This window comes from Sitophilus oryzae, unplaced genomic scaffold (assembly GCF_002938485.1).
Source record: "Sitophilus oryzae breed Bouriz unplaced genomic scaffold, Soryzae_2.0 scaffold_360_pilon_pilon, whole genome shotgun sequence".
In the NCBI taxonomy this organism is placed as follows: domain Eukaryota; kingdom Metazoa; phylum Arthropoda; class Insecta; order Coleoptera; family Curculionidae; genus Sitophilus; species Sitophilus oryzae.
This window is the reverse complement of record NW_022146930.1, coordinates 436,716-448,240: the sequence shown is the minus strand read 5'-3', so window position 1 is coordinate 448,240 and position 11,525 is coordinate 436,716. Positions and strand designations below refer to the sequence as shown.

Genomic DNA, 11,525 nt, shown 5'->3' with positions numbered 1-11,525 from the left:
ATCCAAAGTCTGGATGGATATATACCCGGAATAGACGGGAAGAAATTCAATATTGTCTGGATCGTCTGGATTTGCCTCGAGCGATAAAGTGACGAAGAATAAAGATCGTACGGGTAAACAACATCCACAGTTTTATTTTGCTGCTCCTTTAAATTAGGGAGAACAAAAAAGGAATTGAAAAAAAAAGCCCTATGTTGTTTTTTTTATAAAAGTGACGATTTTCTTTGTATCGAGTTCCTTAGGATCAGCGGCGTGCAGTCCATGGAAGCAAGGGAAACAGTGCTTCCCCTCAACCAATTACAAAACATCATCTTATAAAATGTAATCTAGTTTTTCCATAGCGAGTTACGTTTTAAAAAATATTCAGAAATTATTATTTCAAGGAATTTATTACGAGTAGAAAAAAATATTGTGCTGGGTTGGCATGGGTTTCTATGTAATTTGACAAATAAATAAAGCTGTCTCTTTAGCAAAATTTAAATTAAAAAATATGTTTGAAAATTCGCAACCGTCCTGTTTGTTAAATGTGTTCCGTGATTGTTTTTTATAAAGTTTCTTTCTATGATCTACCTTCTTGTGTAAGTAAAACAAAAATATTTTTATTGTATTTTTAATGATTTTTTAAAATTTGTTTAATGTAATAATTGTAGACTCTGATGAAGGCCAAAAAATGGTCGAAACGTTAGACGGTGTATAAAAAAAAATAAATGTACTTAATGAAATAAAAGAAAAATTATTTATTGACCTAAAACCAAGAAAAAACATATATAAAAATATAATTTTAAAGGTCAAAGAACATAAAAAAACAAATATATTATTTCATATATTTTACATTTTATTGATTTTATGGAAAGCACTGTTCATTAAAATGTTGTATCCTATGTTATAGGGCTTGTTTCTCTCTACAATTCCCTGTCTCACAATGTGCCGTCTGTGTCCAGGAAGGGTTCATAGTTGTTGATTTTCGAAAGAAATCTGTACCTGTATATTATTTCCTATGTTTTTCATTTTATTGATTTTATGGAAAGCACTGTTCATTAAAATGTTGTATCCCATGTTATAGGGCTTGTTTCTCTCTACAATTTCCTATCTCACAATGTACCGTTTGTGTCCAGGAAGGGTTCATAGTTTCATAGATGTCGATTTACGAAAGAAATCAGTACATGTATATTATTACATATATTTATCATTTTATTGATCTTATGGAAAGCACTGTTCATTATAACGTTGTATCGTATGTTATAGGGCTTGTTTCTCTCTACAATTTCCTGTTTCACAATGTACCGTTTGTGTCCAGGAAGGGTTCATAGTTTCATAGTTGTCGATTTTCGAAAGAAATCATATATATTATCTGTATATTATTTCCTATATTTTTCATTTTATTGATTTTATGGAAAGCACTGTTCATTAAAATGTTATATCGTATATTATAGGGCTTGTTTCTTTCTACAGTTTCCTGTCTCACAATGTACCGTTTGTGTCCATGAAGGGTTCATAGTTTCATAAATGTCGATTTTCGAAAGAAATCAGTACATTTATATTATTACATAATATATTTTTCATTTTATTGATTTTATGGAAAGCACTGTTCATTAAAATGTTGTATCGTATGTTATAGGGCTTGTTTCTCTCTACAATTTCCTGTCTCACAATGTTCCGTTTGTGTCCAGGAAGGGTTCATAGTTTCATAGTTGTCGATTTTCGAAAGAAATCAGTACCTGTATATTATTTCCCATATTTTTCATTTTATTGATTTTATGGAAGGAAGAAAAAATGTTGTATCCTATGTTATAGGGCTTGTTTCTCTCTTTTTTTTTTTCTTTTTTCTTTTTTTTCTTTTCATTTGTTATATTCTCTTAGTGTTATTGTTTTCCTTTTAGTTTTTCTACACTTTAGTTTGAATATATCTCTTTAACTATCAGTATACATAATTAATATGTGTATTAACCCCAATTTATTTTACATAATATGTATATCACATTACAATATATTATGTAATATTATATTATATTAAAATAATGGGTATTAACAAGACTTTTGTTCGAGACGTATTTTTTTCTAGACAGATGACATATTAACACCTATTTGAATATACACAGGGTGTCCGAATAAAAACTCCATTAATATACATAAAAACATTTTAAATAATCCTAATTTTTTAAAAATAAATGCATAAACGCATCTTGTGAATATTCAGTATTTTTTTTTATACATGATTAATTTAATATTGCCTATACATTTTAAAACTTAACGGTATGAAAATATTTTAAATCACCTTAATATGAGCTTTTAGTCAAAAATAATAAATCAAATATTTAAGATCCTTATTTATTTATATATTTATTCTTATTAACATCTCAATAGTAATATTCCACTTACTTTCAATTTACGTTAATTTATTTTCTGTTAATTACAAGTTATAGAAGAGAGAGAGAGAAAAAAAATATACAAATTTTGAGATTTTTTTTTCAATAAAATTACTAACAAGATGATCAAAATCAAATTTTGAATGAAGGTGTTAAATTTACTTTGTTATAATATTCTGCTCAAATTAAATGTCTCAAATTCCTAGAATGGAATTTTGTCATTTTCGAATATACTATACAAAGGGCTTTTGTTTCTGGCTTTAAAACAAGTTTGTAACTCATCAGCGGGTCTTGGAACAATTGCGATTAATATTAATGATCTCAGAAAAGCAACGAAATGGAATAGAATGTACAATTTCATCCATATGACTTTGTTTTTCCAGTTTTTTCTTACAGTTTTGTGTTTATTTTATACTCTTTTTTGTTTATTTTCTATTTTCTATGCATAACCTTGTCAAAGTTGTTAAAATATCTATGTTTCTATTCGTATTAGGTATATAAAAAAGATAACAGAACTATCCCTGTGCCTTCTTTGGTGTTGGAAGCATCAGTATACCAAACGGTTACGTCAAATAGTCATTTATGTTAGCTTCAGCACTTTACTCACTATAGAACGTGTCTAGGTTCAAGGCATGGTCTATGATCAAAGATTATACCTGACCTCCAAACTTGCCAGATTTGATTACCATTAAATTTTTTTCAGGAGCCCCGTGTTATGACTGATTTTTTTTTCTCTCTGATTTCCACGTGATGTTACCGAACTTGTAGAGAGTCTGGTCCGCGGTTTTGAGACTGACAAAAAGGTTCTTTTATAAGTCCATGCTGTCGGATCGGTTAGTAATGTCGGTACATACGGTTGGAACAACAATAATAATATCGGATCAAGCAAGCGACGGAGAGGTCGAGACGCAGAAAACAGCTGAAACGGCGTCTATTGCGGGCGCCTATCGCGGGCGTGCATGTGTGTAGACGTTGCGGCGTTGTCAAGTTCACGATTTTTCTTAAAATTTAAAGATTTTTTTTTCGTCAATTTTTTCATTGAACTTCAAAAAAAGTGGACACCCTAGAAAAATGATGGATGTAACTAAACATCTATTTTCATCCAAATATCGACGTTCTGAAATTATTCGAAAAAAAAAAACGAAATAATAATGAAACTTCTCCACCCTGTATTTCCGAAAAGAGGCATTTTAGGACATAAATACAGGGTGTTCCTTAATAGCATGTTAATATTTAAGGAAGCGATTCTTGAACCTATTCTAAGAAAAACCTCATATCCCAAACATCGTAATTTTGCAGATACAGCGTGGTAAAATTTTCTTTTTTTTTCAAGTCAACGCATCAGAGTTTCAGAAACTATGTATACTTGGGACGAAAAAAATCAAGAGATAAAAAATGTTTAGAAATGATTTTTTTGAAAATAACTTTTATTTTAGTGTACCACTTTTTTCTTCAAAAATATTGAAAGTAAAACCTGTATGGACGGCACTGGTTGAAATAAATGAAATTCTTAGTACACCAATAGGTATTTTGATGCATAGAAGACGTATATCAAGTTTCATAAAAGTTCTACAACAAAATCAGGCTTATTATGAAAATATTTTCATGTCATCAAGGAACACCCTGTATATACGAACTTTTTTTACTTAATGTTATCTGCAGAATATCCACGATTTCTCGATGATTTAAATTCTGACCATCCTGTATATTGAAAAATAAAATTTTTCGTCGGACAAAAAATATTATTTCTTTCTTAAAAAGTTTCATTTGCATTAAATTACTTAAAATACTATTTATTTAAAGATTTTCTATGTAGAAAGTGCATTTAATACAAATCTATTAAAAAGTGAGACTTGCAAACAGTGGCGGCTCGTGGTCATTATTGTAGGGAGGTCAATATCTAAAAATATTGCGTCGATTTTTTTTAAGACGCGCCCAAATTTAATTGGTTTCTTACAAGGTACTTGTACGTTTAGTTAAAGGAAAATAAATCTAAAAATAAATATAAATTCTGTTAAAATGAAACCTACCCTTACATTAAACAGGTGGTCTAGTGCCATTTCACTAAAAATCCAGTCAGTGTTCTTTACACAAATTTTACAGGGTAGGATTTAAAATACTGCATAAAGATTTTTTCTTTTTATTATTCCAGAATCAGTCAACCACAGTTCATCATTTATCTATAACCAGAAAATTATGAATTATTAGGTACCTATACAAATTTCGAGCTACACCTCAAACTAGAAGGGATTTCTTTCGATATTTAAATATTGTTTTATATTGACTAAACCAAACATTATACGCGATAAACGATACAAAAAACTAGATTGTTTTATAATTTGAGTTTTTATAGACACCCAAACGGCGAAATTTTTCCAACGACTGAAATCCTTTTATGAATGACGCGGTCAATGGCCAATATAAACTATATCTATCGCACCTTTTAAAGGGCCGGCTACACGCACAGGCTTTAGAATTAGAATTAGAATAAGTGGGAGGGGGGTTAATCTCTGCGACCTTAGAGATCTATTGTGTCCCCCTTTCTTGAGTAATAACTCATCATACAGTCCCAGGACTTCCTACGGAGACCCGTGTCCCTCACAGTCGAGGAGCTACGACCCAGGCCGGGTAGACGAAACGGTAGCTTGTGTCGCCTGTTGGGTTTAGAGGTAGGAGGTAGGCTCCCGACCCTTGGAGGAGGTGGTAGCTTGTATGCCACTTGCGGAGGATGGTCTCACGCAAGTGTCAGCCACCTCTCCTGTAGTTCTCTTTGGGTTTGGCCCCTTGGAACTTTCATTGTTACTGTTCCCAGTGTCGCTAGGGGGTTTCCCCACAGCTTCACCGGTGATGTTTTTATTACTATTATTACCAGATCTCATAGTGTTCCTATGAGTCGCTAGGGACAGTCGGTCCACTTCTACAGAGCCCCGCATGTAGAAGTAAGGGGTAAAATACAATGGGGTGCCCCCCGGTGCCCCAAGGTTGAGGCTGTCCGTAGCCCCGCCCGGTATCGTTATATGTCTTGGTGCAATTCCATGGCCACGACACTACAGTCAGGGACAAGACGATGAAAAGTGCTTCTTAGACCTAGGGGGGATTCCCCCCAGCACCTGACCAGGAGCTTCCCCACCAACGACAAGGTCTTGCATCTCCTAGGGGAAGACGCACAGGCTTTACCGAAGACTTACTTGCGCAAACTGGTTTGTATCGGGAAGCCCGTGTGTGTGGACGGTAAAACGGTAGCACGTACAAACCAACAAGTGCGGCATGCGTAAACGTCGCGCTGCTAAATATTTTAGTATGCGCAAACCAGTTTGTGCGGTGATATCATACGTGTAGATGATATCAGCGAGTTCAAGCTACAGTTTTGTTACTCTTGTGAGTTTTGTGTTATTATTTATCAGCTCTCAGTAAATGTCTGATATGCGTACTTATTTCAATAAGGAGTTTATGAGAAGTTTCGTTGAGATATATCGATCATTGCCGTGCCTATGGAAGATAAAATCGAAAGATTATTCCTATAGAAACAGAAAAAATGATGCGTACAAGAAAATGGTTTTCTATTTAAAAGCCAGTTTTTACCCCACTGCGATCTATATCGTTTATTTTTCTGTTTTTTCTTTAACAATAAGTAATACAAAATACAATAATTCGTCACTTGACATTTCCACAAACGGAACCACAAATTCAGAATAAAAATAGTGATGAATGTACGCTCTTACTTGCATCGTGTGGACACCGCACAGTGTTCCTTCTAGTTTGCGCAAACTATACCGTGCAGGCAAGTCGCTACCGTGTAGCCGCCGCTTAATACGTGCAAAACATAGCGGCAACGAAGGACAAAATGAAAATTTGACCGGCACTAGAGAAAATGGGTAAAAAAAAACGTTTTGAAGCGAAAATTGGACAAATTGATGGTTTTTGGGAATAGTTTAGAATATCTTAGGATGAAAAAAGTTATTTACAAAAAGTTTGTAGTTTTTGAAAGGATAGAATTGAGTAATGTAACCTAGCAATCAGTCATCATCAGGACCAAAATAGGTCTCAAACGGTCCCACTGGAAGTGGCCCATAGCAAAGCCGATAGTCGCCTCAAAAATCTAATCTAATGAACATTAGAACAACATTATAGTCAAGTAGGGTCAAAAAATATTCGGCGCGATTAGTAAACCAATAAAATTTGACCAGGGCAACCTGACCCGACTCGAGACCCGATCTCCGCCGACGAGACGGGCCAGCACGTCGGAACACTTTGTAGGTCAGGATGCTGATCGCCGCACGTCATCCGGCGTTATCTCGCGCACAAACCGGCAACGCGGCGCCGTTTCCACTTCGAGCCAACGTACTAAACGAAATTCAGTGAAACAACGTTCAGTTGTTTTCCGTTCGCGTTCTTTCGAACTTGGGTCGTCGGTCATACCCGTTTATTGCCGATTTTTTCACGACTTTTTCTATATTTTTTTTTTATTTTTATTTTCTTTTCAATTTTTTTTTATATTTTTCTTTCCACGTCGAAAATACCAAAAAAATCTCTTCTGTACGGTTTAATAAACTAATCAGTAAAGTTTGTTTTACTACTTAAATACCGATATAAAGTACGTCTGGTGAACAAACAGTGTTATATTTATGTGTATAATATTCTCGCACGTGCTAGTTTTATATCGTACAAGTCTAACCAAGTTGGATTAGTTCAGAGTGTGGTAATAGTGGAGTTGCATTTCTATGGTAAGAAGACTATGGATAAAAGTTTTTTTTAGTCGCGCGTTCGAGACGACCGCTACTGTTTTTTTCCGCGCCACACTGTATATGCCCTAGAAATCACGGACCGGATACAAGGGAACTCCTGTTTGAAGTTGCGGCCGGAAAGCTTGTGACTTGTGAATACCCGCTAATGATATACCGGGTGGTCTGAAGACATCAAATAATTGAAAAAATATTAACAGAGAAAAATATATTTATGGAATGTAAAATAACGTTCAATGACCATTTATTATTAAACAAAAATGGGTAAAATGTATTAATTCTAAATAAATTCACAGTTATTATTTGCACCAACAAAACTCACCTTTTTAGCAGCACTTAAGAGACATAAAGAACCATTACTACCGCTTTCCCGTTCAAAATATTCTAATAAAGTTGCGATGTGTTTTTACGGCTATTAAGCTATTTTGTACAGGGTGGGTCAAATTCGACGCTTTTAAATGGAAACACCATTTTCTATAGGAGATAGACGAAAACTAATATCGGTGTCTGGAGCTCAATTTTCATCAAAAACATGATGGTAAAAACCGCAAATCAATATTTGTTACCGTTTCTGAGTTACAGGGTGTTTTTCAAAAATATGCATTTTTAACAAATCGCTGTAATTTTTTTGCTGTGGAAAATTTTGTATTTCTATGAAAACATTTCCAAAGCACCTTTTTACGTAGAATTTAATGGTTTAAGTATAATTTTTTTAAAATTAATAATTTAAGTGTTATCAACAGAAATAATGATTTTTTATTTGGGACACCCTCTATATTTTTAATTAACTGAAAAAAAAATTAAATTATCTTTTCAAAAATATAGCACACTTGATATTTTGTTATAATCCCCTTCGAAATACAGAATTTTTAAAAGTTCGCCACTTTTAACTAGTAGGCTTTGGACACCTTATTGATGATATGCCCTTAATGAAACTCGAAAACAAATTTTTCCAGCAAAACGACGCACCGCCTCTGAACGCTGAAGTTATCAGCAAATTTTTGCAGCCAATTTCAAAAATAATTAGATAGCTAACCAAGATCCCAGCCGTTGGCCGTCGAGGCCACCTGACTTAGTGCCCATGGATCTAATCCTATGGATATATTTGCGGAAGAATGAGGTTCCTTATTCTTCCGTATAATCTAGACAAGAATTAAAAATACTTGGCAGTTATGAGAGGGTATCTTTTACACCCACTGAATTAACGAATTCCACGAGAAATTTTCAAAAACTGCCCCGTCTGTCCATAACAGAAGAAGATCGATATGTCGAACACTTGTAGCAAAATCTCATGTCTTGGTTTGCTATTTATTTTTATTGTTATTAGATATAGTTTAAATGTGTTGATGTTGGTTAAATATATTTTAAATTGTTATAAAATTCTGCATCTCTCATAGCAAATATTATTTTCGTTTTAATTGATGCTCACAGCTAGAATTTTTTTGCATTACAGCCGGTGCCGCTCAAAGCCTACTTATTTAAAGCGGGCGAATTTTTATATACTCTATATCTCGAAGAGGAATGAGAGCAAAATATCAAGTGTGTTATATTTTTGAAAGGTAATTTTAAATTATTTTCAATAAATTAAAAATATACAGGGTGTCCCATATAAAAATCAAATTTTCTGTTGATAATTCTAATAATATATTAACATAATGAAGCATACTTCGTTTTAGTACTATTTAAATATTAATAAAATCCTCCTGCAAGAAATTGTATGATTATTTCATATTAAGTTAAGTCGCCCGACGCCACTGGCCCTTCGGCTATGTTCGGCAAATCGGCCGCTATCTTTTGGCTGCTAAGTTCACATCAGTATTTTTTCCAACGTTGGAACCAACATTTGGTACAGTTTTCGGAAATATTGCAATTGGCAAGTGTTTCTCCTACTCTTTGTTCCAACACTGAACACAAACTTGGCACTTTGGCATAATAAAATATCAGCCACGTGAAGACACCCTTGTAGGAGTGCATCGAGCAATGCTTCCAACGTTGGAAGGCTTTGGAAGCTCCTTCGACGCGGGCGAAATTTACCGACGAGAGCCAGAGTTGGAAGCATTCTTCCAACGTTGGATGCATGGACATGGATTTCATCTCTGCACGCCATGTCCATGTTTTCAACGTTGGAAGGTGTTTGCAATATCGTGTGGGACCGACTTTACGAAAGTGGGAATTCACGAAAACCATTTTTCAATTAGATCGCGAAATTTTATGTCCAAGGGGTCTTTGATTTCGACAGTTAAAAATTCTATTGTAATTTGCTGGACAATCTGTCATTTGTTTTACTTTTATCATACAAAGCATGCTTCCTTATAATAGTTATTTTTTATACAAGACGTTTTTATACAAAGTTGACCGAGAAGATTAATTCACAAGCGATGAAATCGCGAGTGAATTAATTTCGGGAGAAGATAATGCAATTTTATCGTCGTGTAGAAAACACTATTTTTTTCATAGCGAGTTACGTTTGAGAATTGAGAAATTATTATTTCAAGGAATTTATTACGTAGAAAAGAGTAGAAAAAAGATTGTGCTGAGTTGGCGTTGGTTTCTATGTAATTTGACAAATAAATAAAGCTGTCTCTTTAGTTGTCACTTTGAGTCAATATTTTTTAATTCTCTTTCGTGTCGATTGCTGATTGAATTGGATCCAAAAATGGCTCAAAACGAAATAAGTAAGTTACCAACAGATATTCAGGCTGAGGCGACAAACGCCATATCCAAACTACTTCCATTTAAATCCCGAATAACTTATGAAAAGGAATACAAAAGTTTTCAAAAATGGAAGCAATTAAATATAAAATACCGTATTTTTAATGCATATATATTAATTACGAAAAATTAATATTGTTTTTCCTGGATTTAAGATATTTATCGTTTTTGTGAAGCTATTTTGCAAGAAATTAATTATTTTGATTGGAATTAATTTGTTTTGACACAATTAAACATTACAATACAGCTATTCGAGCGTATTTTTTTATTATGAAACGAATCACAAACTGAAAGAATTGGTTCGTTATCCAGTTTAGTATAAACAAATCCTTTAATATGTCAAACAATGATAACGGGGCACTCATTTGTAATTAAAATGAGATATGAATGTGTTTTATTTTGTTTAGTTTGTACCCGCGAGGTTTGTACTAGAATCACAATGGTGATATGTGGTGAAATAAATACAACCTTTAAAATGTATTATTTTTTTTTTCTATGAAATGGTGAAGTACCACTTGAGGAATTGAATATAATGTCTCTATCAAAACTCGCACACTTGAGGTCAGATAGCTATCTATATCTATAATATCTATAAACTTATGAACACCGCCAAAATATTGTTGTTTTATTATTTTGAACTGGGGAGACTCCATAGTTTCTTTAGTCTATTTGCAGATGCCTGTTTCACCTCACAGCTCTTTTTTGTAGTTTTGTAGGATCATAGATATGTGGATGTAGATTGTATGGGGCGGGGAAAATCGACTCATCATAATCATACACTCTCAGGGATTTGACAAAAGCCAGTTTCTGGGATGGTTGCACGAATGTTTGTCATGTTTTTCATGGTGTTTCCCCATTTTCCTCACAGCATCTGCATTCGCCGTTGTTTCTTAGCTTCAATCTCCCCTACTATCAATCTTCAGTGAAGACAAACTTGTCACCTAATGTCCCCGTAATTTTTACATTTAGACCATTGTGCGATCGGTATGATTTTTTTTAAATGGAACACTGTATATTATTGCATTTTTGGCTTCCTTTTTGTTCACTTTACGTATAATCCTAAGATATTATTAAATATGTTTTGATAGTTTCAAAGATATTAATAAATAAATAAAAAAAAATCAGCCTTTTCCAAAAAAATTATTAAAAATGTTAGAAATATCCTGAAATCAAAACTATATTAAGTATTTACTGTAGTGGGTTTGTACTTACCTTGATGCAAATATCGTAATCTTAAATCATTCAGGGTGTTCACAATTCTATGCCAAACTTTTTAAAATATAAAATAGTCTTTCTACATTTTTTTTAATGAAACCCCTGTATATTATTTCTTTATTAGATGGAGAATTGAAAAATAAACATTTTTTTGTATTTAAAGTATTTCAAAATTTTTATCGGTTTCGCAAATATTCGCAGCTTTATTACATATGGTTCTTTCAACCAGACAAAAATCATCAAATTACTGTTGAAACCTCCATATGTAATATAATACCACGAATATCCGCAAAACCGTTAATTAAATACAAAAAGTTTTTATTTTTTAATTCTCCATTTAACAAAGAAATAATATAAAGGGTGTTCCATTTAAAAAAGAAACGAAAACAATCTATTTTATATTTTAGAAAGTTTGGCAAAGAATTTTGAACACCCTGTAGGGTTTAAGATTGCCATATTTGTAGCAAAGTAAGTACAGACCCACTACAGT

At 33.3% G+C, this 11,525-nt stretch overlaps 1 protein-coding gene across 9 annotated transcripts in view; it reads left to right on the top strand.

The window, feature by feature from the left end:
• LOC115885083 (dual 3',5'-cyclic-AMP and -GMP phosphodiesterase 11) overlaps positions 1-11,525 on the top strand; it is a 270,581-nt gene that overhangs the window by 163,360 nt on the left and 95,696 nt on the right. For 2 of the 9 annotated variants that reach the window (XM_030903864.1, XM_030903866.1), the window contains exon 1: positions 6,726-7,090. The exons of the other annotated variants lie outside the window; for them this stretch is intronic. The gene's annotated coding sequence lies outside the window, so the exon portion shown is untranslated. Of the gene's footprint in view, positions 1-6,725; positions 7,091-11,525 lie in introns of those variants that run through there. 9 annotated transcript variants of the gene reach the window in all.